A 6,259-nucleotide genomic window follows, 5' to 3' on the forward strand; every position below is an offset into this window, starting at 1 on the left:
GGAGGCGGAGCCGCGGCGGGGCGGGGGCCGTGGCCGGCTGCGAGCGGCGGGGCCGGAGCGCGGGAGCCCCGGCGCGGCTGGGGGGAAGGCCGGCCTCGCTCCGCTCCGAGCGGCCGCCGGCCGATAGTGGAAGGCGGGCAGAGCCGTCCGGGGGGCCCGTCCAGGTGCTCGTTCTCCGTTCCCGGCCCGCGCTCCGCGCCCGGGGATGTGAATCACCTCAGGCGTTGTGGAGGCCCCGTAGACGGGAGCGACGTCCCAGTACCTGAAGGGGCCGACAAGAAGGGCCCGTAGTGACAGGACGAGGGAGAATGGCTTTAACCTGACAGACGGGAGATTTAGATTAGATTTAAGGAAGCTCTTCCCTGTGAGGGTGCTGAGGTGCTGGCACAGACTTTTCCCAGAGAAGCTGTGGCTGCCCCATCCCTGGCAGTGTTCAAGGCCAGGTTGGACACAGGGGCTTGGAGCAACCTGCTCTAGTGGAAGGTGTCCCTGCCCGTGGCAGGGGGTTGGAACTGGGTGAGCTTTAAGGTCCCTTCCAACACAATCCAGTCTGTGATTCTATCACCTTCCCTGTGATTGTTCCTGAACACACACCCTGCATATATGTTGTATAGCACTACGGTGCTTTGAGGAACACCTCACTGCACATCAGAGATGCCATACAGCTCTATTTTATCCAACCAGTGCTACCTGCCAAGGTGGCCCAGTGGACAATTCTACCCAGCATGGGAGTGATTTTCTACCCTCATCTAGAAGGACGATGTTTATTTGCCATCAAGAGCCCAACTAAAATTACCATTCTATAAGCCAGGCCCTGATATAACCCTTAAGCAACGCTTTTCCCTCTGTCTGCTGACTGCTGCTCCACCTAGAAAACCATCGCGAGCATCAGCCCTGTAAAGCACAAACATGGAGGGCAAGTGGTCATGGGCAGATATCTACACCTTGGATGCAAAGGGCATACTGTGACTTAGACTTACTTGGGCATCTGCTTAGTGATCAACCCATTTAGCATCCCATTATCAGGGGGGTTGGAACTAGGTGATCTTAAGGTCCTTTTCAATCCAAACCATTCTGTGATTCTATGATCACAGCCACAAGCGCAGAGCCACTGTTCAGCCCAATTGCCAAAGGCTTTTCCAGATTTCCTGCCATCCCTAAAATGCCAGTGCTTATATACAAGACCTTTCTCAGACAGAAAGAAGAAGGGATGCACCCAGGTAATTGGGAGACAGGGGTATTTGTAGGGATTCTTTCTGTCTATCATGCTTGTTAGCCATGTACTTCATGGAGTGAATAGTTAGCTCTCCTAGTGCCCTTCCCTTCCGGGATTTAACACTGTGCCATCATGAGTTGCTTACACAACTTCCAGTGCGTCAGGTCTGTGTTGGTTTAGATTAACAAGTGAGAGAACAGGAGAGCACTCCCACAAGCCTACGGAGGTGGAAGGGAAGAGCAGATGTTACGCTTTCTCTTGCTTTCCGACATGTGGATCTGTCTCACTCTCTCGCAGCAATCATACGAGCACATTTATCAAGCACAACATGCGTGCTCTACTACTCTCCCAGCGTTTCTAATTCAAGATGCTGCATCCTCACACAGTGTGATCGACCTAAGGAAACAATTTCAATCCTTTCAGTTCCTTCTTTTCTAAAAACAGTGTTTTGTTTATTGATTTATTTACTAAAGCAAGAGCAGCACCAAAGCACTTAAATCAAGGGTGATGGTAGTGATAACACTAATTACCCTGAGCCTAAAAGACTTGTTGTCTCAGCTCATGATAAGCATTGGGCATTCATAGACAATATTGTATTCCAAAGAAGCAGTGTGCACGCAGAGCAGTGGTTTCAGCTCATTACCAGCTGTTGTCCAGGGAAGTTAGGTTGAAAACATGCCAACAGCAAGGAGAAAACAAATCCTCCTTATTTGAATAGGTAGCACTCACCTAGGCGCTTCTTCACTTCTGTGTGGAATAAACAGCATGTATGCCCCATGCTGTGCCCCCAGTGTGCAAATTTCATTCTCTTTAACAAGGCAAATGCACCAAAATCCTTACAAATGGGATTGTGAGAACTGTTCATAATATTAGAAACAGCACAATAAAGTGGCATCCAAATTTGACTGTGCTGCCAATGCAGGTTCTTTTATGCACAGCAGGTTATGTTGTATCCTGAAACACACTCAGAAAGTGGGAAGAACATAGAATCATAGAATAGTGAGGGTTGGAAAGGACCTTAAGATCATCCTGTTCCAACCCTGCAGTTCTTAACAATTAATATTTCGGCAGCATGTCTACATGCGCAAAATGGTCCAAAAATGAGTATATAGCAACAAACGATCTCTAACCAGCAACCAGTTACCTACAGCCTTAGCCAAATTCAGTCCAGGCTGCCCTGCCCCTTCAGCCCTGCTGCAGCTTGTCCCACTGCTCCGATGGGTCTTCGCTCCCTGGCAGCAAGGGGATCATAGAATCATAGAATCATAGCATCAACTGAATTGGAAAAGACCTTTAAGAAGGGGAAGCTCTAGGAAGTTGTCTCCCCTTCATCCCCCACATCATGCAAGGACATGGGAGATGGAGGAGGAGACACCTGTGTTAGTGGAAGAAAGCAGGACACAGGAGCAGCTCAGACACGCTCCGTTGTTTTCACAGCACCCATCCACCCAGTGATCCCATGCCCGGGACATACCCTGCCTGCTCCTGCACCTTGGCTTGATGGGCCGCTCTGCCCCGTCCTGGGATGAGTGCCAGCACGGGGTGGTGTGTAACAGCCTCTGGATGTTCTGAGCCAGAACTTGGAATCCTGTAAGCACAGATCAGACAGTCCCTACACTCCAGCGTAGTTATGAACAGATAAGTTTGGGGTCTCTCCTTTGGGTTTTTTCAGTCCCTCAACAAAGGAACCTACTGCAGATTGAGCCATTACAGAATTGTACCGTGGCATTTGTCACAGCCTGGAGAGGATCACTTAAGTCTCGGACCCTTTCCCCACTGCCTGTGACAGCCACGGGAGCGGGCTGGCAGTGGTCAGCGGAGATTCCTCCTCCTGGGTCGTGCTGACGTGGTGGCACCAGGCTGGTGCTGGCACTGCAAGAGTGAATCACCACCGCTGGTAGGAGTGGTGCTTCCCGGACAATGGCATGTCTGGGAACTGCGTGCAGCCACTCCTTACGCTAGACAAACTTTGAGAGGAAAAGCAAACTGAGTTTATTTGAGTAAACTGCTTAACAATCAGCACCCGTTTCTTGGAGGAAGAAAAGGGGAATGAGTTAACGTGCCAAATAGTTCTGAGACAAAGTGACTTTTACTGTTTTGACAGACCTGCATCATTGTTTCTTGGTTCCCTCCAGGCAGCAAGCTCCCCTGTCCAGCTAGCCCCAAAGACAACTTACACAGCAGCCTGGAAGTGGGGTGCAACCTTTCAAATGAGTTTCATCCTTTGGCTTTGCTTTCTTAGAGATGAGCGTGAACTTCCAGTGAAGTTCCCCTCCTTATCCCACTCTTTGTAGATAGTTCTGCTTGGTGTAATTCTACCTTTACTGCTTTTGGAATCTCCACCCTCAGGTCTCAAGTTTTGATCCACCATTGTCAAGGAATAGCCTTGAAGTGTTCTCCTGGTTGGGCAAACCCAATCAGGCATAGAACTGAGTCAGCTGCAAATAAACATCACAGCATAATGCAAATACAAATGCCTCTCCTCTTGCCAAAAGTTCAGAAAAGTTCCATCACCTCCAAGGATATGACCGTGGAGGTGCATTCATTCAGCTTCAATAATACCTCACTTCAGAGCTGTTCATTACACAAGCTGTGAGGACAATGAATGAAGCTCATTAGCAGTTTGATAGAGGCAGACAAACAGCCATGGGGACGAAAGTGCGTTTGAAGTAGCTGACTCCTAAACTCAGCATGCCAGGATGATGGACGGGATAGTCTGGCCGTGCTGGTGCTCTTGGTTGTTGCACCTTTGTTCCCTGCTGCTAAGCACAGCAAAGGAAACGTTTCCTGAGCCGCTGACACTTCCTCAAAGCCTGTTCAGCCCCAGGTGAACAAAGCACCTTCTGCTCCCAGGCAGCCAGATGGCTAGCTGCAATCCACTCACTCTATAATTAACTTTGGGTTGGTTTTTTTCTCCCCTCTGTAGGTTGTTTCTGGGGAAAAGGGAGCTGACAGCATGTTTGTTTACACGAGATTGATTTGGCCTGGCAGTTCTCTGGGTCTGTACTAAGAATTTGGAAGTGTCTTTGGGTTTTGCTATCACTGGAAAAGAGGTAGAAGCTGAGAATCCAAGGGGATTTCTAGGATGCTCCTGAAGAAGTTATGTAGGTATGTGGGTTTACTGCGAGGCATTTGCAGATGGGCAGCACACGAAACAGAGCTGATGGGGCAAACTAATCTGAGGCCTTAGTTACTGTGCACCATTGAGCTGCTGCAGTGTATAAATAACTTTAAGCACAACAACAAACACTGACCTGTAAACAGCTCCTCTAAACCCTATGGAGTTGCTTGTGTGCATAGAGTTACACAACATACATAAAAGAAGAAGTTCTTCCCTGTGAGGGTGCTGAGGCGCTGGCACAGGGTGCCCAGAGAAGCTGTGGCTGCCCCATCCCTGGCAGTGTTCAAGGCCAGGTTGGACACAGGGGCTTGGAGCAACCTGCTCTAGTGGAAGGTGTCCCTGCCCGTGGTAGGGGGTTGGAATTGGATGAGCTTTAAGGTCCCTTCCAACCCAAACCATCCTGTGATTCTATGATTCTATGAAGAAGTCTGGAAGGCATAAAGTGCTGAAGGCGAGGGGATGCATAAGAGAAGAGGTGAAGGAGAGCAATTTTTAATCAGGATGGCCTTAAATGTAAAGGATGAAGCACATTGCCCACATCTGTCACTGACAGGAGATCCCTTTAGATGAGGAACTTAACAATTACTTTGAGGCCATGTTGCTTCTGACATCCGAGCATGTTGCAAGGAAAGGCACAAATGACGTGCATCTCACAGGCCGTAATTTCACTGCAGAGATAAGACAAGGGCAGAGCTGCTGCATAAGTGTGTCTGGGAAATCGCAGAGCTGCACCCTGCTATTTTGCATCAGAGATTGCTTCTTTAATTATTATTTGTTGAATCGCCTCCCAGCTGAACAAGCAGAGTCCTCCCCCTGGTGGCAAGTAAAGAAGATGATTTTTACTTGCCAAAATAGCGATGATTCTTTTACAGGCTATGATATGAACTAAGGAGCATCACACAGGACCTGTTTTTATTAGGTCAACTGATACAGCTGGGGATAAAAAGACAAGTTTGCAAAACACAAATCCTTTCCAGGGCTTACATAGAATTACTTTGAAGGCTGATACAACTTGGGAATAGTTTCTGAGTGCAATTTTGTTAATTTATTAGACAATTTGTGAGAGAAGCAAAGGATAAAACCTGTGCAGGGTAATTGTAATTTGTGATAATCCCATTATTTCCACTGAGTCTTTGTCTTTTAGTGCCCAATTGAGTTTTGGCATCTATAACCCTTTAAAGGCAGGCTGATGTGGAAAGTAGAATTCATAATGCTACTGAAGAGTAAAAATGGACTCAGTAGACAAGTTGGGTTTATTATATACAACAATTTCCCCAACTAATGACTTCAGATAGCTCTTCAAAAATTATCTGTACAAAATGATCTCTCTGTGTTTGATATGGAAGTTATAGCAAATGCTTTTTGGACAGGATTTTTTTCCCTGTAGATGACTAGTTTGGTGGATGAGGGGACAGCAGGAGGTGCGGTTTATTTTGGCTGTACTAACGTTTTTGATACTGTTTCCCAGAGCATCCGTACAGACAAACTGATGAAGTACAAGCTAAATAAATGGGCAATGAGGTGGAGGGGAACTGGCAGAACCACTGGGCTGAAAGGGGCTCATCACTCACAAGTGGGGTCCCATGGGGCTGATACTTTAGCATCTTCATTAACAACCTGCGTGAACAGAGTCCCCTCTCAGCAAACTGGCAGATGATACAAAACCAAGTTGATAACTAGAGGGTTGTGCCGCCATTCAGAAGGACCTCAACAGGCTGCAGAAATGGCCGGAGAGGGTTGTCAGCAAGCTCAAGCAAGGGAAATGCAAAGTCCTTCACCTGGGGAGGAATAACCTGTGCACCAGTACAGGCTGGGAGCCGGCAGTCTGGAGAGCAGCCTTGGAGAGGAGGATGTGGGAGTCCAGATGGAGAACAAGCTGACCATGAGCCAGCAATGCGCCCTTGTGGCAAAGGCGGCCAACA

This window comes from Strigops habroptila, chromosome 8 (genome assembly GCF_004027225.2).
Source record: "Strigops habroptila isolate Jane chromosome 8, bStrHab1.2.pri, whole genome shotgun sequence".
Classification (NCBI taxonomy): domain Eukaryota; kingdom Metazoa; phylum Chordata; class Aves; order Psittaciformes; family Psittacidae; genus Strigops; species Strigops habroptila.